The 23,938-nt window shown below is 46.1% G+C and overlaps 1 pseudogene; it reads right to left on the minus strand.

Moving 5' to 3' along the window:
• The window catches only part of LOC120684817, a 30,120-nt pseudogene extending 10,289 nt beyond the window's left edge, over positions 1-19,831 (minus strand).
• Between the last annotated feature and the right edge of the window lie 4,107 nt (positions 19,832-23,938).

The raw sequence follows: 23,938 nt of genomic DNA on the forward strand, positions 1-23,938 counted from the left end.
GACCTCATATGCGGGCATGGTGCCTGGGTATGTGGGATCCCTCGGATATGACGGTGCTCCACGGTTTGACTGGGGTAGACCGCAGGTGGTGACAGCCCTGTCGGTCCGCCGGGAAGCTACTTCTCGGTTAGCGTACTCCTCGACGTTCGGGTATCGTGTAAGAGTTCATGCAAAGATGAAACAGGACTGGATGTTCTCCAGTGCGGGTCATTCTCCCCGATGTCCCTAATTTCCCGGCACCTGCAACTCTAAGCATGTGGCTAACATAACTTATCTGCTAACATGAATAGTATACTAGGATCTGTGCGTATGCTCCCACTAACCTTAGGTGTGCTTGTTTATTCTTTATTCATGAGAGTTGGCTGTTCTGTGTGTATCATATTACCCCTGATTATCCTTTATTTATCACTTACCCCTGTATAATCAGCAGTCTGCACCTTATTTCATAATGTCATGGTTATGTAACTAGTAAATATCTTTACACAACCTCGCCATCCCTTGGGAAAATATAAATAACGATACCCTGAATACTTCCGGGTGAAATGCTACAACGGTATATCCGTGCGCTTGCAGATATTTATGTAAACATTAAGACATACCAACCCAGCATTTCTGGCGCCATTGCCAGGGACGAGCTTAACAACCCCGTTCCTAGTGATTGCGCTAAGAAATACCAACAAGCATTTCTGGCGCCATTGCCGGGGACGAGCTTAACAACCCCATTCCTAGTGATTGCGCTAAGAAATTCCAATAAGCATTTCTGTCGCCGTTGCCGGGGACGAGCTTAACAACCCCGTTCCTAGTGATTGCGCTAAGAAATGCCAACAGTGACAACTTATACAAGCACTCTGCTTCAGGGATCATCATGAAGTGCATCACTCTTGAGGAAGGCAAGGATATTCTAAGGGAAATCCATGAAGGAGTCTGCGGCAACCATGCTGCATCAAGAACACTAGTCAGCAAGGCTTACAGATCAGGTTTCTTTTGGCCAACTGCCATGTCTAACGCAGAAGACCTTGTTCGAAGATACCCTGGTAGCCAAGTTTTTGGCAAACAAGCTCATGTCCCAGCTCATAACCTAATCACAATTCCTCCGTCTTGGCCATTCTCATGTTGGAGCCTGGACATGATCGGGCCTCTAACTACAGCGCCAGGAGGATTTAATTATGTGCTGGTGGCAGTCGATAAGTTCACCAAGTGGATCGAGTACAAGCCAATTGCCAAGATCTCATCAGATAGAGCAGTCGACTTCATCTCCGACATCATACATCGGTTAGGTTTCCCTCACACAATCATCACAGATTTGGGTTCTAATTTTACCTCACAATCTTTCTGGGATTTCTGTGATAACTCCTGCATAGAAGTCAAGTATGCATCAGTGGCCCACCCACGGGCCAATGGTCAAGTGGAACGCATCAATGGCTTGATACTCGATGGCCTAAAAAAGAGGATCTATGATGCCAATTCTAAAAAGGGTGGTGTCGGCATTTCTTATGCCCAAAAGAATAGATATTCTGCAAGTGCACAGAATCACCAATGTAGCACTTCACCTTGGAGTATTCCAGGGTATCGTAGTTTTTCCTCAGGGATGCACTATGGTAAAGAGTATCGTAAATCGAGTGATAACCGTACTAGCTTAATCAACCGGCTAACTAGACGGGGGTAAGCCAGATAAATAGGTAAGATAAATGGCCAGTCGATGACCGAGTGACACACGGAGCTTCAACTCCTTAGAGAGGTAGCATCTGGGAGGTCAACGAGCGAGATAAGACACCTGAAACACTTCTGAACTATCGAGCTAGTCTCTCTAGATCAGACTAAACACCTAACTAGTCTTCGGGAAAGCAGAGCTTACTTCGGCGATTGGAAGAGCAAGGACTTCAGAAAGGAATGAGAGGGGAGTCCAACGGCAACCTGCACTACTGCTATGAAAACACCCGAATGTGGTGGACTACAAGGGACGGACAGGACTGTCACCACCTGCCGCCTACCACAAAGGTTCCGTGGGGTGGAACACACTTTCTAGCTAACAATAAGGTCAGACACCACGTCTGAACTTGGTGTTAGGATTTCTGTCGAGGCCTTCGAGAGAAATCCCCCTCAACCTAGAGCACTAACTTGAGATACTCTTGTCCAGGCGAGAAAACCCATAAGATAAGATCTCGATTACTAGAGAGATAACTTAGCCTAAGCTAAAGGTAAACTTCCGCGCTCGAGCTGAACACTCAGACTCGAGAAGATAAAAGACAGCGGAAAGTAAAGCTGATTCAGAAAAGTAAAGAAGATAACTTATATTGATAATGTCGAAAGAAAGATACAAGAGCTATACCAGACTTCTGACGACTCCGGAATCCCAAGCAAGCTCGACTCGACTATAACTCCCAAGCTACTAACCTACTCTAGAAAGTAAAGTGAAGAGAGAAGAGCTCCAATGGTGTGTGTTACAAGTGATGGATGGGGTCTCTATTTATAGCCTTCCAGGGTTGGTTCTTGGCCGTTAAAACCCGTAGCATCAGTTGTAAGCAGGTAAGGTCGGTGTGCTTGTCTTCCACGCGAAGCCGAGACTTGAGAGGCTGGAAAGTGGGGCCAGCCGGCCCCACCTAGGCCGGCCGGCCTGGGATTTTGGCCATCTGGCCACCGCCTTTGTGTGGACGTCCCTAATCCTCTCCTTAGGTCGGTGTTTCATTGCGTGACTTGAACGCGCATAGTGCTGGGCCGGCCGGCCTAGGGGAGGCCGGCCAGCCTCCCTCTAGCCCATATCAGCCCTCCGTTGCACCGACGTTTCCCTTGCACACTTGTGATCTTGCCTGAGTAGTGGACCGATGACTCAGACACGAGTTTGCACTGAGTTGTGGGTCCTTTGATCCTTGTACAAGCCTTTCGATCCACTTGATCAAACTGACATCCAATCCACGACTCAGAGGCTGTGGGTGTGTCAAATTGCCCCTAGATCGAAGACGGGGCACTATCTTTAGAGGTGCCAGGCCGGCCGGCCTAGGAGAGGCCGGTCGGCCTGGGTTTTTGCCCAATTCTGCTCAATTTTGGTACACCTGCTCCTGAAATCATAACTCATCCAAAATATGTGGAACTCGTTAGAAATAAACAAAATATGAATGAAACATAGTGTAAAGCTCTTTATATTCCTGAGAAGTTGACGGCTAGAGTGTGAAATTATGGCCGTCAACAGGTGGCAAGTGGATTCAAGAATTGCCTCATGTGGTCTGGGGGCTGCGAACGCAGCCTAGTAAGGCGACTGAACAATCTCCTTTCTTCCTCACTTATGGATCAGAAGCTATACTACCCACAGACATTATGTGGAAGTCTCCAAGAGTCGAGGCTTATCAAGGAGGAGAAGCAGATGAAGCTCGACAACTTGAGTTAGACTCAGTCGAAGAAGCAAGAATCAATGCTTTAACTCAGTCGGCTAGATATCTTCAATGCTTCAACTCAATCGGCTAGATATCTTCAAGAAGTCTGATTTTCATCATCAGACTGTGCATTAGCTATTGAAGTAGCTTCAGGAGGAGGTGGAGGCATTAAATACCACACCTTATAGTTCACCTGCAAGAATGATTACATCTGCAAACAGAAGAAAGTACACATGGAAAGTACTCGAATATGGTTATCAATGCTTACCCAAGCTCTTTCAGGCGGATTCGCTGCACGGAATAAAACTAGGAGAGTCAATGACTTATCAAAACCATCGAGTACCTTGCAGCATCTCATAAGTAGTTCAGATTGATGGATCTTCTCAGGCGAGAATCTGGATGGATCTTCCAGATCCTCATATCTAAACCCGGGATGCAATCGACGTTGCAATGGCTGTACTCGATGACTCAGGAAGGAGTAAACTACGGAGTCTCCGGTCACTCCTTTCTTCTTCAGTTTTTCTAAAGCACCATGGAGTTTTGAAACTTGACTCCCGCTAGGACTGACGCTCATTTGGTTCGCCTGTGCCTTGGGGGCTCCAGGAGTTCGTTTAGGCAAAGGAGATTCAAAATTTCCAACATAAAACCAATAACTCTTCCAGTCGACTCCTTTACCAGAGGGTTGATAAGATAAGTACTCGCTCTTGTTCTCAGGGTGGAGTACTAGTTCAGCTCCACCAACATCAGCAGGATTACTTTCATTTGGAATTGGGCGGAGATAGAAAAAGTGCTGGAAGAAATGGAAATGTGGCAAGACGCCAAGGAAAGCTTCACATAAATGTGTGAAAATAGACAGATGGAGAATGGATTGGGGGGGGGGGGTCAGATGATGCAATTGAATTCCCCAGAAGTGCAAAAGAGCATGGAGGAAATATGAAACTGAACTGCAAGACCGCGTTCTACAAAGTCATGGAAAATGACGGTCTCAAAAGTACCTTCGTGTGGACGGTCCTCTCCTTCAGTAGGACGCCATTGGATAACAACGCGGCTCTGAAGCAGTCCCATGTCTTTCAACTCTTGCACAGCTGCCTCCGAAATCTTGCATTTCTTCCAACCTGTTGCAAGATCAGGGACCTCCTCAATCTGAGTCTTGGACTTAGATTTCTTAGGGGCCATCTTAATGTCACGAGCAGGGTTCTCTGATATACGCTCGGGGGCTGAGAGAGGGGCACAAGGAAATTGAAAGCAAAGAAAAGTTCAAGAAGCTCAGATCTGCAATTGGCGGCGGCCAGGAGCGAAAGGGGTAAAAACCCTAGGGAGTTAGCACACAGTTAAATAAGATTGTGAGTGGCAATTTAGTGAATAATCAGAAGTCCAACGGTCATCCTCTATTCTGAGCGGTTTCCAAAAATTATCAAAATAAGATTATATGCCACGAGTCTAGGATCCTTAAATCTAAATTAAGAGATTCACATTCAAGGCTCGGGGGCTGTGGGATATGTGACATCAGAGATTTATTTTTCAATTTTTTTGAAAAATAAAGAAAGAAAAAGACTGAAGTGATTCTCATCCTGATTCTACGATTCAACCTAAGGCTCGGGGGCTACTCCATATGGAGGGCGAGTACTTCGCGCACCATATATGTTCAAGATTATGGGGCTTGAGCACCTCACAGCCTCGAAGCAATCGGAAGTACTTGGAAGACTACTCGCCGTACTTGACGGAAGAACCAAAAGCAACCAGAAGGATATTCTGATTACATGAAGTACTCGAGGACGCCCCGCCAAGTACTCGACGCCTCCAGGATTCGGCTACGAAGAGCTCGGGGGCTTGCCAGACCCGGGGCAGCGGGACTGCTCATAGGCGTAAAATATTCTAGAGTAAGAGATAGCGCATGGATGTAGCTTACCTCTTTTGTAACTATCCGAATAGGCGTAGAACTAGCTACAGTACAAGGAAACTACCCAATCGGGTTGTAATAGGACTCCAACAGTACTCGGCTAGGACTTTTCGTGTAACCCTGTCCCCACAGAATATATAAGGGTGGGCAGGGACCCCCTCCAAAGGCATCAACACCTAAAGTAATACAAGCAACCACACAGGACGTAGGGTATTACGCACCTCGCGGCCCGAACCTATCTAAATCCTTGTGTTCTTTGCACCATCGAATTCGAGAGCTAGTCGATCCCTTGCCTACAATCCTATTGCTAAGGGTATCCCTGAGCAGGTTTGGCAGCTAAACACCGACAGACACCCTACTCGCTAGATCGAGTACGTTTCAGGCTACAGCCTAGTTTGCAAATTTTCAAAAAGTTCTTCCAACTTGGTTAACCCTAAGGGGTTCATCCTAACTGGATAACACTATGAACTTCTTCCTGTTCTTATACAAAAATCTACTTGCCAAGTGTGACTCAAGAACAAAGAAGGTCGAGCAGAACTAAGCTCCTTCCTTGACGCAAGAAAACAAAGGCGAGCATGAGCACATTCCGCTCATCTAAAGGAGAAAGGACCCTATCTCCACTCCCAAGAACAAATCGGCGCGATGCCGCTATGATCAAGTACTCGCTTATGTGAAAAAGTACTACTCGATGATTGAGGAAATCTACTCCTCAAAAATCATCACTAACACTCAGTACAAGGACAAATTTAAATTTGTACAAAACAATAGTGTATCAGGCCCCCAGGCTAACAAACCTTTACATCAAAAGATTATACATCCTAGAATCTGGCTACCGGCTTGACCTCCCCAAGATACTATTCAAATTTGCTCTCATCACAGCTGGGGTTCAAGCCTTTGCCAAGTGGAGCCAGAATCGCCTTTGGACAGTAGGACTTGACCAACCCAAGTACATGTGACACGTACTGTCGGGTGGTCTCCGAGAGGTACTTCATGATACCCTGGGGAACCTTACGAACTGTTCCACCAGGGTCATCGGCTCTTCAGCATCTCCCTCTGGGATCTCCACCATATCCACAATAGCTTGAGCTATGACTTTTAGCTCTTTGAGTTCCTGTTCCAGCGAAGTGTTGGATTCTGATAAATCTTTCACCTGCTTAAGCATCTCGAGAAGCTGCTTGTCGAAATCAGCCTTCACCTTCTGGAGCTTCTCAATCTCATCTGCGCGACGATACATAAGAAGTTTTTAGTCAAGGACCATGCTCTCTTGAATCTTTAATGATTTACGGAGTGCTGCGTATTGGGTTAGTAAAAAGCTTTGTTGACACCGTTTTTTGACACGTGTCAAGGAAGGTGATTCTCGTGAAGGGAAGATGACCGATTTGGAAGAAACCAAAAGATACACAGGGTTGGAATCGGCTATAACACCCTAATCAAAATTTCAGTATTTAATAATAAATTTAATTGGTTTATTTAATTTTCTAGGATTTAATTTGCTTAGTCTTGCATTTATAATTTATTTTTTGTTTCATAAGGAATTAAAATTTATTTTAGGTTCAACATGTTTGTGCATTCATGCTGGTGCATAAGTTTTATTTTATTTGAGTGCATAGGAGTTTGAATTCAAATTCGTTTGAATTCAAATAGGTTTGAGTGGTTTAAAAAAGAGAAAGAAATAGGAAAACCCAATCTAGCCCAGCAGCCAGCAGCCGCTCGGCCCAAACCGCTCCCGCTCTCCTTTCCTTCCGCTCGCGGCCCGGTTTTCCGGCCCAGCTAAGCAGCCCAATCCCTTTCTGAGCCCAGCCCGCGCTCCCTCTCTCCGCACTCGGCCCAGTCCCGCGACCGCTTCTCCTCCGCGTCTGGCCCAGTTCGCCCGCACGCCCGCTCGTGCCGCTCGCCCTCGTAGCCTGCCAGCATCACAGCCCGTTCGCCCACACTCGCGCGCCGCGTCCCTCTGACAGGCCGACCCCGCTCGTCAGCCATCCCCTCCGTGTGCGCCTTTCTTTCCCTGATCGAGTAGCTCCACCTGTCGGCGCTTTCCTTCTGCGGACAGCTCGCGCGCCCGCTGCCCCAGCGCCGCTGACAGCCCGGCCCCCATGTCAGACCCTTCTTTCCCAACGCGCCCACGCCAGTCATGGCCGAGATCGCCGGCCATGATCCTCGCGGCACCCTTCCCTGGGCACGCACGTCTAGGTTCATCTTCTCTATAAACACGCCGCTGTGCCCCAGGAACCCTATACCACACACCGCAGTTGCCACCGCACTCCACCGCTGCCGCCCGCTCGCTCCGCCGTTTAGAGCTCGTGCGCCGCCGCGGCCACGCCGCACCGCCGCACCGGAGCCCTGGCCAAGCATCCACGCACGACCCCAGCACCTGCAGCGGCCGAGATTGCGCCGTACTTTATCTCAGGTGAGATCGGGCCGCCGTCGAAATCCCTCACCGCCGTTGATGCTCCGACCGCCCTGGTTCACCTTCGCAGCATCACCACGAGCCGACCCGAGGGGACCTGAAGCCTGGAGCACCGCTGCATCGTCCTTGTCCGCGAGCACCGCGCCATCACCGCCGCGGGACCTCACATTCGACGAATCTGCGCCGCTTCCCCGTCCTGTTCCGAGCTCGGTGAGCTACGCCCCAACCCTCCTACCCCTTTTCGCCAGTTTCTGTAGCCCGTAGCGCACCCTAGCCGCCTGGACTCGCGCCCGCCGGCGACCACAACCCGCAGAGCTGCCGCCGCCCACGCGCGCGCAGCTCTGAGCCTCCCCGAACCCAAATAACCCCCCAGGTGGGCTACGCACGTCGCGTACTCCACCCACGGCCAAACAGCAGGCCGAACCGAGCCCCGGAGCGGCCGATTTGGCCAACTCCGGTGCAGCGCCACCGCGGAACCTCTGTTTCGGCGACCCAGCGCCGCCGCCCGCGCCCCCATCCATCCTGGCCGCCCGATCCTTAAACAGCGGCCACGATTAGATCTAACTTACCTCTTCGCGCTGAGCCACCAGATCTTGATCCAACGGCCGAGATCTGCGCGTACCGCTTCAGTCCGGTGTTTTTGCTAAAGAACCCCTGCGCTTTATGAGTATCAACCCGCGGTCCAAGTCTGTTCAAAAGTATTTACAGTTCAGCCCCAAATCTTGCACGGACCCCCCTGAGCTTCTTGGTTTTAGAACCCGCAGTCCAAGCCCTGCAGTTTTGCGAGTTAGACCCTAGATCTATCTGTTAATTACGTATAGGTCCTAGGTTTTTGCAGAAAACCCCTGGGAAGTTAGTTTTTCTTGCAGAAAAGACCCTAGATCTTGTTTTAAGCCTAGTTTTCGCGTTCTAGCTCCGTTTTATGCGTTCTTTATGTCCACGCGATTGTTGTAATGCGTAGAATAGTTCTAGCTTAGTTTTGTTTGCTGTTTTCATGTATTGTTGTACTGTTTCTTAGTGTTTGCTCTTGTTTGCATGTATGTTTATATTGTTGCCTTATTTCTGGCCATGTGTTCGTGAGTAGACGTTGAGCTACCGGAGGAGCCCCAGTACTAGTACCCGGAACAGCCACCACCTTCTGAGCACTTTGAGCAGTAGGAGCAGTTTGAGGAAGGCAAGTATAACATGAACACCACCTATCACTTTTAAATACAATTTCATACTGCATTTTAATACTGTATGCCTATAAGGACTTTCCTAGCCACTTTATATCCTTTATATATATCCCTTGGGTTGCATTTTGGTTAGTTGTGCTAGGTTGCTGCGCTATAACACACTTGACCCTTCTTAATTAATTTGATTAATGGTATATGCAACTTAATTCTGGGAGTGGCCCGCTTGAGTGGCTCATGTCTCGTTAAAAGTGGTTTTTCTAGAAACATGGTTTAGGGGGCCAGCACGGTGCTTAGTGCTGGGTTGTCCACTCTCCCTAAGGACTGGTTCATAGAGCGACAACCTGGGACAACAACGCTACCACAAGACTGGAATGGGAAAGTCTTGGCTTACTAATTAGGTCTTTTTGGTTAGGAGTAACTTACCGATGGGGCAAGGGTGGTAAGCTTCTATGGCCCTCATACTGAGTGGCCTCGTCTGTGGTATCTTGACGCCCACTAGACCTGCTCCATAGTCGCCGATTCAACCCTCGCGATTACTCCTTACCAACGAGATTCTTTGTAACGGCCTCGTAGTGTGCTTGCTAGCCATCTCACCTAAGGAAGTGTGATGAACAACTAGTGTAGCTCACGACTTGTGGGTAAAGATGTGCAACCTCTGCAGAGTGTAAAACTGGTATACTAGCTGTGCTCACAGTTATGAGCGGCCCAGATCCTCCTTTTGATTAGTGGGGTTATCTCCCTTTGATTAGGGGGGGTTCCCCGGGTGGTTTGGTTTGGTTCTCAGTAGTATCATAATTTAATTTTGATTAATTACTATGTAATTGGGTTATGGTAATTTCATCAACTTGTAGTAAATAGCTTTAATAAAATTTTGCCAAGATTAAAAGCTAATGCAGTTGAGTCAGCCAACCTTAGAGCCTCATAGTTTGTGTTATACTTGTTGAGTACAAGTTGTGTACTCACTCTTGCCTACTCTACTCTTTTCCTCTTGTTCTCTTTGGGGATACCCTACTGCTGCTCAGTTCCTGGCGACGTGGAGGAGATCACCAGGAGCTACCAGGAGTACGAGGACTTCTAGGCGTTCGTCTCCCAGTCGACGTCCCTGTGGTGCCCAGCTTTCGAGTTTCGTACTTGTTTTATGCTTCCGCTGTATCAGGTATTTTGTCATTCATGTAATAAATAGCATTCGTACTTGCTTTATTATATCTTTTTACGTGATATGTGCTGTGATATACTATTCATTCTGTTGTATATACGTGTGACTTGATCCTGGCACGTATATGATTGCTCGGTTTATGTCCTTTTATAAACCGGGTGTTACATCGGCCGATGGAGCCCGTCCGATGGGCCAGAGGAATATTCTGCAAAAATGCTGATCCGCCAGCTCTGGTGCTAGGCCGATGGAGAGTTGCCGATGAAGTCAAGGAAGGAGAAGAGGATCCGGACTCTACGAAAATATTGATGATTCGGTTGTAATATTTTAAGTAGTTTATCTTTTAGATAGTCTTTTCTTTAGGGTCAAGTAATGTTTGCCGTAATCGGCTAAGACTTGATAGCGCTAGGCTATATATATATATCAGTTGTAAGGGATCGGAAAAACTTGATACACATCCAATACAACAAACTTTACAATTCCTTTGCACTTTTTCAGCGACTTCGCCTTTTCTCTTCTTTTTTCGATGAGTTCTTTCAAGTTGATCAAGGATGCCTCATATTTGAGCTCCTTGATTTACTAGTGAGTTTTCATTTTATCGAGTATATTTGAGCTTTAACTATCGGGCGCATCGCTGTGGCTTTGTTCAAATCTATTCAAAAGTTATCGAGCTTATCTAGGCTTTGACTTCCGGGCGCATCGCTGTTGTCTCATCTAGATTTATTCACCAATTATTGATATCGGCTAGATTTGTAGGTTTTCCTATGCTTTTTGGCCATTATCATATCTAAAAACATACTAGATCGGCTTTAGGTTTTGGAGTAACACTTTTGTTATCTCAAGAGCCGGTTTAGATCTATTTTTAGCTTCACATCATCTAAGTTACACATTCGTAGCTTAGATCTTGTCATACACACACGATCGGCTATTCAAAGCTGGTTCTGTCATTTAGTGTATCGGCTAATCCTGCCGATACGGTCGTTTACTATGCGCTTGCATTTAATTTCTTTTTGTCATCTATAGTATCGGCAAAGCTTGCCGATACACCCATCTGAGAGATATTCGGAATCTCAGCCGATATGCTCTCGAATTTGACTTTATTTTCTCCCTTGTAAACTTCAGGTCAAATTGACTAGCACGCTTGGTTGACTTTCCGTGACTCGGCGAACACTTGCCCTCGGATTCCAGTGTGTTGATTTTTGCGTCAACACATCTTTTGGCACGCCTGGTGGGACCGAAAGCTTCAACATGGTGGACATTACTAATAAATCTGCAGTCAGTGAAGAGAACCAGATTCCTATTCCTGAAGATAAGCTCAAAGAAGAACAAAATAAGGAATATGAAGAGCTGGTGGAGAAATTCAAACGTGAATGCCTCAAGTCGTACAGCGTCAACAGATCTGGTGAGGTGATCAAGAAATTTAATCTTCCATCTTTCCAGCCATTGACAGAGGCTCAACATGAAAGCAAGATGATAGACGCAGTTGGTCAAGCTGTGGCACAAGCCTTCATCAAGAGTGCAACAGTCATGGGCAACACGGTGCACAATGCAGTGGTCAAGACTTTTGTTGAAGGCACGTTACCTGGGTGCATGGGTCCTTGTTATATACAACCAGATCAGATGCAATATACTCCCTTGGAGGTGTCTATGGCAGCAGCCCTGTCGGCTCAAGATAGCCAGGCTGGAACAAGCAACAGTCAAACTCCACCCCAGATGACTACTGCAGCATCGGCGGGTACAGCAGATCCTATCTACTCAACCACGCCGCCGATTGTTACAACTGTGCAAGATGGATCTGCGTCTGTATTTCCTAAAGGGTGGAATCCTGCTACTGGGTATGGTATGCATCCAGATTTCTTTTCTACGCCACCCAAGATGCAGTTTAATGCGTCGGCTTCTCAGCCGATAGCCTCTCAGCCTGATCCATCGGTCGATCAGCCGATGGGTGCACAGCAGGATGCATCGGCAACACAGCTGAATGCACAAGGCGCATGGAGTCCACAATAGATAGCACAAGCTAATGCATCGGCGCCATCGCCGATGACCCCACAACAGCGTCTTGCTGTCCTGCTCCAACCCCAGTCTCCTTCAAAAGTGTTATTGTCACAATCTCCGCATCAGAAGGGAATCAAGCAACTGGACAGATATGGTGTGTCAGTGTACCATACATGGATGCTATTGGGAAACAGTCGGCAAGTCCATCGGCTCCACAGCCGACGATGACTCAGCAAACACCCAATCGGATAGCACAACAAACACATCAGATGCAATCGGCTGGACAGCCGATGAACCATGTAGCTCAACAACTTGCGATGATGGCCAATGCAGCGAGTACAGTTTCCCCTCAGCAAATGCCAATAGTTGAGTCGCAAGTTGATTGGAGCACAAAGATAGCTGAAGTGATGAGGGAGCTGTTTGGTTTGAGGCCAAAGCAAAAATCCGTTATGTACAAGACTCCCTATCCTCCGGCTTACAATTAGATTCCTCTCCCCCACAAGTACAAGATGTTTGACTTCACAAAGTTCTCAGGGCAGGGAGAAGTTTCTGTGATGGAACATGTTAATAGGTTCCTTCTACAGTTGGGAGAAGCGGGCAACCATGACACACTTAGAGTCTGTTTGTTCTCCTTGTCTTTGTCTAGATCGGCCTTTGCTTGGTTCACTACTTTACCGACAAACTCCATATTATATTGGGCCGATCTAGAGAGACAATTTCATCAGTTCTTCTTCTCTGGGATTATTGAGTTAAACTTGACCGATTTGACCGGCTTGAGATAAAGAAACGATGAATTGGTTGCTGCTTTTATCCAAAGGTTCAGAGATGTCAAGAATCGATGTTACAGTTTGGTTCTGTCCGATCAGCAGTTGGCCGATGCAGCATTCAATGGGCTCTTGACGCACATTAAAGATAAATATGCATCACAGGAGTTTGAAAGTATTAGCCAGATCGCGAGTCAGATGATAGGAGAGACTCGATCGTACAAGTCCAAGAAGCCTTTTCAGAAGAAGATCAACTATGTGGAGTATTCTACCAATGATGAGTCTGAAGAGGAGCAAGAAATGGTCGCATCGGCTGAGTGGATACAGAACAGTAAAAAGCCGGTGACGTGTCTGTTTGGGAAGAAAGAGCCTGAGTCGTATGGGTTTGACATCACCAAAGCCGACAAGATCTTTGACTTGTTATTGTTGGACGGGTTGATCAAGTTGAAGCCATATCACAAGATTCCATCGGAGGACGGGCTCAAAAATATAAAGTACTGCAAGTAGCACAACGCCACGTCACATGACACAAATGAGTGCAAGGTCTTCCGACAGCAGATTCAGATGGCTTTCAAACAAGGAAGATTTAAATTTGAGGCTCCCAAGAAAATGATGAAGATCGACGGACATTCTTTCGCCACGAACATGGTTGATGTGGCCAGAGATGAAGGTTCTCCTCAAGCCAAGATTCTGACGTCATCATCGGCCAAGAAATCTAGAGCTGTTGATCCTAAAGCGCAGATAGTGGCCGATGAGGTCAAAGGAAAGGGCCCGATGAAGGATGCTGAACATTCATCGGCACCACGTAGACGTGTAACATCTCAAATGCTATTGATCAAGTTTCAATGTGATCGTGAAAGGCGGCAGCATAGAGAAGAAGAGGAGCGACGCGAGCAAGATCATTGGAGGTGTCCTTTCTTTGTCTACTGCTGAGAAGAAGGGTTGACATTGCCATCGGCATATGATTGTCCCGAATGCAATGGTCAAGGCAGCCGATCATATAAAAGGTCACATCATGAGCCCTATCGGCGTGAGCATACTCCTGTGCATGATCAGCTAGGAAAAAGGGTATCGGTGCATGATCGACTGGGGGGCAGGACAATGCAACGTGATCCTGCTGGGAGAAAAGTGACTGCGCGCGATCGGCTAGAACAGATGACCGATGAAAGAGTGCAAGATGATCAACTGATGCGGAGAGATTCGGAACGTGAGCCCAATCGCATAGATCAATCTCAATGGTGCCCAGGGGGTTTGACCAGGTCTCAGAAGCGACGTGTTCAGAGGTTACGCCAGTTGGAGATCATTGAGGAAGAGCAAGAATAGATTCTGCGTAAGAAAGAGATCAGGTCACAAGTTTGGCGTGCAAAGCCCAGGGCCGATAGTGATCAAGATTCTGGATCATCGACTGCGCCAATTAATATGGTTTTCATAATGCCGAAAGAGTTTATGGCGCCAGATGATGAAGATCATAAACTAGAATTAGAGAAAGCCATGGCACAGTTAATTTTGGAACCATTGCCAGCAACATTTGAAAAGCCAGAAGATGATAAGAGGCAGCATCTTAAGGCACTGTTCCTGAAGGGATTCGTTGATGGCAAGCCTGTTACGAAGATGTTGGTTGATGGAGGTGCAGCCATGAATATAATGCCCTATGTTATGCTACGCAAGCTTGGGAAGAATCAAGATGATCTGACGAAGACTGATATGATGCTTAAGGATTTCGAAGGAGTCGTATCTCCTGCTTTAGAGGCATTATGCGTCAATCTCACAATTGGCAGTAAGACCCTTCCCACCACTTTCTTCGTTATTAATGGCAAAGGTTCATATAGTTTGCTGCTGGATTGGGATTGGATACATGCCAATTGTTGCATTTCATCTACTATGCATCAATGTTTGATTCAGTGGGTTGATGATACTGTTGAAATAGTATCGGCCGATTCGTCATTCAGCGTGGCATTAGCTGAAGCCCATATAGTGAGTTATGATCGGATGAATTGTCTTTGTGGTCAAGCATGGGAGAAGGATTTCTTTCGGATGGCTGATTATGAAGTCACATCGGTGAAGTCAGGAGATTCTTCGGATGAGTCTTGATCAAAGAGGGGTATGGCCGATTGTAGTATCGGCCGGATTTTGTAAATTATAGCCAATACTAGAAAGTATTTCCTTTAGTGCAAAAAATATGTGAAAGCCGATTCGCTAGTTGGATGCATCGGTTGTAATATGGCCGACACGATATGAGTCACCCTTAGAGCAATAAATCACAAAGACAGAGTTTCTGGAAATGGATCATGTGTTTTCAATTCCTGGAGATTACAATACATGGAGTGCCTTCACAGTAATCCTAGAGCTTCTCGGATTACTTTTATCGCACGTAGGCGAATTTGATCAATGTTTGCGATCACTTGATTATTATCCGCCGATGAGCTAGAAATCGGCTGCAGACTCTTATGGAGTTGATATGCTTGACGAGCGTATTTTTGCTTGTCTTCTTGGAGTTTGGTGATGGCCAGTGGAATCTGAGAAAGATCGTGATCTGTGATATCTATTGCTTGGTTTATCTGATTAAGTTCTTGCAGAAGACGATCATGTTCAGCTTCCAATTTAGCTTTGTTCCTCAAGATGCTAGCCTGGGTGTCATTCAGGGACTTGATTTCACCAACGGCCGATTCTGCTAAAACTTTGAAGTTGTCCCTCTGTTTGATAATTTCTTCCTGCTGAAGACGATCGGCAAGTTGTTTCTGGGCCTTGTTGAATTGTGCACGATGACTCTCGATAAAGGCTGTAGGAGTTAATGCTTCTTCAATTGATTCTGGAAGCTTGCCCTCTAGTTCTTCGAAAATGGTGCGGATCGGCTGTGCATTCTTGATCAGTTGGCCGATGTCTTGATTTAGGAATTGAAGGGATTCTTGGAGTTTGGCCTTGATTTCATCTGATAATACAACTGGATCGACCGATATTGCTTCTTCTCCTTCTTCCTGGGAAGTGGCTCCAATTTGAAAAGGAAACAGACTATTGTCTGGAGATTCTTGTGCCTGACAGGGAGATGTGATTAGGATGGCCGATGGAGGCAAAGGGATGATGAAATCGGCCAAGGGGAAGGTTGTTTACCTGCTTTAGGCGTATTTCTTCTAGATTAGAGCTAGCAGGGATGAGGGGTTGCGATGAAGAGCTCGAGATTGCAGTGTTTGTCTGGCCAAGTAATTCAGATAGTGCATGGTCGGCCAGCTGAAGGATGATTGTCAGAAATATACAGAATATGTTCATGAGCAAGTTCTGAAATCGTACTTGTATCAATGGAGAATCCGCCCTGGATTGCCTAGGAGTTGGAGGCGAATGCTGTTTCTGATGAAACCAAAAGGAAATAATACCAGATTCAGAATTATGAAAAGATTTAGATACTTACTGAGTAAACAGAATCATACCTGAATGATGGGTGATGGAGGAGGAGGTGTTTTCTGAGGATTTTCTTCTTATTCGGATTGGTGTTCAGGGGTATCTTGATTGTGAGACGGAAATATGATCAGCATTCAGATAAAGTGGAGTCATAAAGGATTCGAGTTTTCTTACCTTCTGAAGAAGAAGGAAGATTGACTGGAACATCTGTTTGAAGTGCTGTTGGTGCTGAAGATTGGCCTGGAGATTTCATTTTCTTACGGGTTGTTACCTTAGTGTAAGATACCTTGCGTTTTCTCCCAGTGGCCACATCTATCAGAGTTGGGGCACCATAGCCGATATTTGGCTTATTGGCTGGCAAGGCATAGTTGATCGGCTGCCCACTCCTGCTGATTGTTGGAGGATTCCGATCATTATCCTACAAAGAGTTGAAATCAAAGGCTGCAAATGAAAGATGTTAAGATATTTTGGGAGGTAATTTGAATTGTACCTCATTCTCGCCTGATTGGTAATTGTTGTCCAAGGCCATGCAATATAGGTTGGCTGATTTGCAGAAGATAGGCTCTTGCCATTCAGACCACCATTGGATGAAAGGGGTAGCAGCAAAAGGTGTAATCTGCCAATTGGCTAAGAGTGTCATGTCTATATCATGCTCCAGATCTTTCAACCGACTGTAAGAGAGAGAGCTATTGAGAGTTTCTCTGAATTGGACTTTGCCGGCAAAGAAAAGAGAGGGTGGCACTTGGCCAAATCCCAATTGCCTAGCTGCAACTAATGGATTATACAATTCATAACTATGGATATCTTTACCAGTTGCGAAGTTAACTGGCAGCACCCTTGGGGATATTATTTCCATCATAATCTTGGTGGCTTCTTCATCAGTTTTCCATGAGTCAAACTAGAATTTGAAGGGATTTTCATACATAACTTTTTCATCCTGATATGCAAACCAAATAGTGGAGATTTCTGGGAACCCATTATAGAAGGATTTGAAAAGTCAGTAATGGGGTCTTAGTATCATTGGCAATCATGATAACTGCTTCGCCAAATGATGTGCATCGGCGAGTGACGGTTTCTTCTTCTTCAGAGAAGTTTTCTGATGGGAATTCTATCTCTGATAATTCAACCGTCATAGTTTTGTGCATGTACATATGCAGCCACAACTGAATGAACCACCAGGGGCCTCCCAAGTTGGTGATCGGTTGGCTCTTTCTGAGTCTGGATGATACCTGATGAAGCAGGTGGTAAACTGACCCTAGAAGATGTTTGCTGAGAGGGACAGGATTGCCAGTAGCTAGAGTTTTTGCCAGCTTAAGATTAGTATTTGTTGGGCCAACTGTTTTGTCACAGAAGATGAATTTTTCAAGCCACATGTCAAGAAAGGCGGTATGCTCTCTGTCAGATACTGATCTGGTCTTCATATTCTTGCCGATATATCCTTTCCATCCGCTGATGCTTTTTGTTTCAATCTTGAAAGATGCTTTTTCTAGCAAATGGAAAGGTCTATCGGGAGCGTTGATATTTAGGCCAGTGAGCATCACAACATCCATCAGGGTAGGTGTCATTGGCCCATGGTTAAACATGAACGCGTTAACAGCGTCAGACCAGAAATAAGAGCCTGATATGAGCATCGGCTCATTTCTAATCATTTCCGATAAATATAAGTTCAGACATTGGCTGATATCATACTGTTCCCAATTGGTTCTCTGAGAATTGGCCATCCTACGAAACCAATTTCTCCACCCAGGAGTGACACTCGGCCAAGATCTAAAGGCCTGAGACCAATCTAGATTCATATCGAAGGACTTCAGGGGGATTCTGTTGGTTTCTAGATTAATTATGTTGATCAGATCTGGGTTTCCCATAGGGCCTAAATACATCATGCTGGGTTGGTTCTCTAGCGGAATAATCATATTGCCCCTAAGATTCTAGAAGAAAAGGACGGAGATAAGATGACGCAACTGAAGAAATTAAAAGGGGAATGAAAAGAAATGCTGCGGGTGAAGAAAGGAGATGTACCTCTGGAACCTCGGAGATGGACGCCATTGCCAGGAGAGTGATTCTTGGACTTGGGTCCTTGAAACCCTAGGAGGCTGCGATGGCGGCGGCAGGTCAGATGTGTTCTTGAGTAAGAGAGGAGGTAGAGGTGCTACAGGAAATGTGCCAGCGGAAGGGAAGACAGAGATATTTATAACCTTTGCTCAAGGGCAAAATGGGGATTCGATACACCGTCTGATTGGGAGATTTAGATAAATTTGAATGTTGGCAGTAATGATTAACAGTAATTTCGGAGCAACAGATCTATTACTCCGAAACTGGGGGGCATGTGTTGACACCATTTTTTGACACGTGTCAAGGAAGGTGATTCTTGTGAAGGGAAGATGACCGATTTGGAAGAAACCAAAAGATAGACAGGGTTGGAATCGGCCGATGGAGCCTGTCCGATGGGCCAGAGGAATATTCTGCAAAGATGCTGATCCGCCAGCTCTGGTGCTCGGCCGATGGAGAGTTGCCGATGAAGTCAAGGAAGGAGAAGAGGATCTGGACTCTACGAAAATCTTGATGATTTGGTTGTAATATTTTAAGTAGTTTATCTTTTAGATAGTATTTTCTTTAGGGTCAAGTAATGTTTGCCGTAATCGGCTAGGACTTGATAGCGCTAAGCTATATATATATCAGTTGTAAGGGATCGGAAAAACTTGATACACATCCAATACAACAAACTTTACAATTCCTTTGCACTTTTTCAGCGACTTCGCCTTTTCTCTTCTTTTTTCGACGAGTTCTTTCAAGTTGATCAAGGATGCCTCACATTCGAGCGACTTGATTTGCTGGTGAGTTTTTGTTTTACCGAGTATATTTGAGCTTTAACTATCGGGCGCATTGCTGTGGCATCGTTCAAATCTATTCAAAAGTTATCGAGCTTATCTAGGCTTTGACTTCCGAGTGCATCGCTATTGTCTCGTCTAGATTTATTCACCAATTATCGATATCGGCTAGATTTGTAGGTTTTCCTATGCTTTTTGGCCATTATCATATCTAAAAACATACTAGATCGGCTTTAGGTTTTGGAGTAACACTTTTGTTATCTCAAGAGCCGGTTTAGATCTAATTTTTAGCTTCACATCATCTAAGTTACACATTCGTAGCTTAGATCTTGTCATACACACACGATCGGCTATTCAAAGCTGGTTCTGTCGTTTAGTGTATCGGCTGATCCTGCCGATATGGTCATTTACTATGCGCTTGCATTTAATATCTTTTTGTCATCTATAGTATCGGCAAAGCTTGCCGATACACCCATCTGAGAGATATTCGGAATCCCAGCCGATACGCTCTCGAATTTGACTTTATTTTCTCCCTTGTCAATTTCAGGTCAAATTGACTGGTACCTTGGTTAACTTTCCGTGACTCGGCAAACACTTGCCCTCGGATACCAGTGTGTTGATTTTTGCGTCAACAAGCTTATAAGTATCAAAATGCTCGAACAAGAACTAGTCGACTACTTGTCAATAAAGAACAATAAGTCATTAAACGACTTACCCCTTTGTTCTTTAGAGCTTTCCTCGTACTTCTCAGCTAGAACAGCCTTCTCGGCAGTAAGCCAGGACACATGTTCTCTCAGAGCGAGTAGCTCCGAGGCGTCCCAAGTCCTGCTGCCTTCCTGCTCTACCATCTCCTAGACAAATATAAACAATGATCAGTAATTAACTACTCGATCTACGAAATAAAACTACTCGATAAACTGAGTACTTACTGCCAGGAGCTTCTGGCACTCGGACGTTTGGGCTTGCAAAGTTTTATGCTCTCCTATGCAAGCTTGATCCTGTCGACTAGTGGTAGAGCACTTCCCGAAGGAACCGCGGAAGTGCTTGCCCCCACCGCCAGTGACGCCTCAACTTGGGTCTGAGGCACGGAACTAATTTCCTCCACTAGATCCTCTTGATGATGAGGACCTAGGGAAAAGTTCTTCGAATAAAAAGGTTGAGCAAATGGCAGTAAATTCAAGTCAAGAGGAGAAGGCACAATGGGCTCACCTGTGGGGATCTCTTCTAGAGGAAATCGCTCCTCTTCCATGTCAGGGAGCGGTGAATCCCTGAGCATGGAATCCTCCAGCTCCTCTGCAAACCGGGTGTCTACATCATTTGTATCCTTGAGGGTCCACACAGCCGATTTTGGAGCCTCCTCTGCGGGATTGGGGGTTGCAGACAAATCACTGCAGGAATCCCCCACTCCCAGGTCTGCTGTTCTGCAAGAGACTATCAGTATAAAAGTACTCGACAAATAAAGTAAAATCGGCTACAACAAATTAAGCACTTACATGGCCGCCTTCTTCAAAGGGAGTCTTCTCGCCGCAGTGAGCTTCGGGAGGGACTGAATAACTAGCGCCTTGCCGGTTGCAGCTCTTTTCTCTCCTTGGGTGGCGGCATCACCCTTGGAACTACTTGTAGAGGTAGCACTCTTCGATTGGGCAACCTTCGGCCCTCTTGACAGGTCCACAGAGGCAGAGGGGACTTTTGTTCCCGCCCCTATATCATCCCCAGATGTTGCTGATTGTGGGACTTTGTCCGCCGGACTTCAAAAATGAAGAAAAATAAGGAAAAGCAAACCAATGAAAGTCAAAAAGTAGTCGAGTACATTACATCAAAAGACTTACCCGGCATCCTCAGGCTGAGAAGAAGCTCGATGCTTACGCGTAGCTGAGCTTGGAGCCTTCAAAATATCAGCTCCCACTTTCTCGCCTTGACTAGGGCTCCGAGCACCCTCTTCCTCATCTCCTGTCGATCCCCCAGCTTTTGCACAACCAAATTCACTGTCAGAACTATCTATATAGTCTTTCATTACTAAAGAATCTTCGGGATTTGGTTTTGGCGGCAGATGGGTGCTGGGAAGAAGATGGAAAGGGCGATATATGCCTGGCAAAGGAGGGCTGCTCCTATAAACATCCACGCCCTCCTAACCAGAAGAAAGGCTGTCAGACATATGATATCAACAAAGATAAAGTACTCAAAAAACAAATCGATTACTTTATACATACCTGTCTTGGAGGATTCAAGACTGAAAAGGTATTAGGAATATGTGGAACTCCGTCCACCTTCTCAAGTAGTCGTTGTACTCGACGCAGCGCCTCCCTATCTGAGATCTCTGCGGTCGAGTACCACGACGGGTCACTTGTTCCTCGATACTCAAAACCAAAAGTGTTCCGGGCTTGTAGCGGTTGGATTCTACACTTCTTCCAATCCGTTACTACAGCCTCCCCGGTTATTCGGTCATGCTTTAGATATGCAATCCACTCAAGTAGATCTAGGATCTGGCTTGCATCGATGGGCTCCTTCTTCCACTCGGGTTGGATAGTTGGTGGCCCTAGCCAATCACTGGAAGAGTGTTGCTGTGGTTTCCAATATAGAACCACTTCTGCTTCCAGTCGATTACTTTCCTTGATAGCTTGTATGGGATATAAACTTTATCCATCCTCTGTCTAAGCGGAATACCTGCTCCGCCAACTACGTATCGCTCTTTGGAGTTGGGTTGGGGCTTGAGATGGAAAAGATGGCGAAAGAGCTCAAAATGGGGCTCGATGCTCAGAAAGGCTTCGCACAAATGCACGAAGATAGAAATATGGACGAAGGAATTGGGGGTGAGATGATGCAATTGAATTCCGTAGTAATACAGAAGTCCAGAGAAAAAAATCAAGCAAGGAAGACCCAATCCCTATTCAAAATATAGGGCAGAAGCAACGATTTCATCCGTATTTTCATACAGACGACTATGGCCCAAGGCAGGACGCCACTGGACCACAAATCTAGAAGGCAAAAGACCCTCGCTAACAAGAGATTACAAGTCAGATTCTGAGCACTTACTTGCCAACCACCCCTCATCACGGCCTCACGGGTGGGTCCAGTCTCCACCTCCTTCCCCTTCATTGACTTCTTGGATGCCATGCGAAAACTCACCAGATGCTTCTCGCGCATGCACTAGCTATCCTATCTGAAGGACAAGGAAGACGAACGGGAAGAAAAAAGAGTGGATTTGGGAGCAGAAGTGCGGAGAGAGCAAGAATAGATCTAATCTGGTGCGGAAACGGAAAATGGCGGGCGGTGGGGTAAAACCTAATTTACTGCTCACTTAAATAGAAGTGGCAGTGGTAATAAGATAAATATCGGGAAGTCCGAGAGTCAGTTACCTCTCGCGGTAAAATCGGGATTTTTTCCTTGACATTTCCTTTTTCTGGGATTACATCCTCGATAAAAGAAAATACTCAAATCCCATAAAACTACTTGATATGACATTTCTTTTTTCTAGGATTACATTCTGGATAAAAGAAAATGCTCAGATCTTACAAAACTACTCGATATTACATTTCGAATACTCATTACAAGGTTTCAATCAGCCTAGACCTGCACGCGCACTTCCTGGACCTCCTGGATGAGGACGGCTGCAGCTTGGACGATGCAAAACTTGTTGTTCCTAGATTGAGAACAACGATACTCATATTCTGGGAGAAAAGTTTCAAGAGCAAGGAGGCAGATTACAGTAAGCGCCTCGCAAGTCCTCTTCTTACATCTTGAAAAGGAATTTCTCTTTCTCCCTGAATACGTTTAAACAAGGATTGTCTCATTACCGGAGATGCCATTCCTTGAGAACTTCCATCTTGGAAATCCCAAGAACATGACGCAGCCCGATGCAACCCGTCCACAGAGGACCTTCCTCCAAAGAATTTGCGGAGGGAGTCTGAGGCCAGGAAGCCCGAGCTTATCGAGTACTTGGAAGCAGTGAGGGCCATGGAGAAGAACTTTAGGGGTTTCACAATAATTCACATCCCACAATCACAAAACGATGAAGCTGATAGGCTTGTGAAGGCTGCGGCCAGAAAGCAACAACTCCCCCCAGATGTCTTCTTCGAAGAAATCACCATACCTTCGACCAAACAAAAGAAGGAAAGCAGATCAATGTCATCTTCAGTGAGGATTGGAGAGCGCCAATAATGGCGCACCTTCGGGGCCACTATGAACCTTCGGATGAGGCAGAAGAAAAGAGGTTGTCACAGAGATCACGAGGTTACGTGATCTCACAAGGCGAGCTATACAAATCCGGCGTTGTGACACCATGGCTCAAATGCATCCCAGCAGTACAAGGCATAGAATTGCTCAATGAAATTCACTCTGGCATCTGCGGCTCTCACATTGGAATAAGACCCCCTGGTGGCAAAAGCATTCAGACAAGGATTCTTCTGGCCAATAGCCCTAAAAGACACTGAGAGAATTGTCAAAACATGCGAAGCTTGCCAGATGATGGGTCCAAAATCCAGTAGACCTTCGGAACCTTTGCAGCTGATAGCACCTGCCTGGCCCCTCCAACGGTGGGGGATGGATCTGGTCGGCCCTTTACCCATAGCCCAAGGCAACTACAAATTTGCTGTGGTTGCTGTAGAATACTTCACAAAGTGGATCGAAGCCAAACCCTTGGTAAACATCACCTCCGAGGCAGTCCACAAATTCTTTTGGCAGAACATTGTGTGCAGATTTGGAGTGCCCAGTGAACTCACAATTGACAATGGCAAGTAGTTCGACTCGCAGCCATTTGAGGAATTCTGTCGAAGCTTAGGCATGAAGGTCATGTTTGCTTCTGTTTATCACCCGCAATCTAACTGAGCTGTCGAGCGTGCCAATGACATAATTTTTTCCAGCATAAAAAATGTCTTTTCGACCAGAAAAAAGGAAAATGGGTCAATGAACTCACGAAGGTCATTTGGTCTCACAACACATCTAAGTCTAGAACAACC

The sequence above is a fragment of the Panicum virgatum genome, chromosome 8N (genome assembly GCF_016808335.1).
Source record: "Panicum virgatum strain AP13 chromosome 8N, P.virgatum_v5, whole genome shotgun sequence".
NCBI lineage: Eukaryota > Viridiplantae > Streptophyta > Magnoliopsida > Poales > Poaceae > Panicum > Panicum virgatum.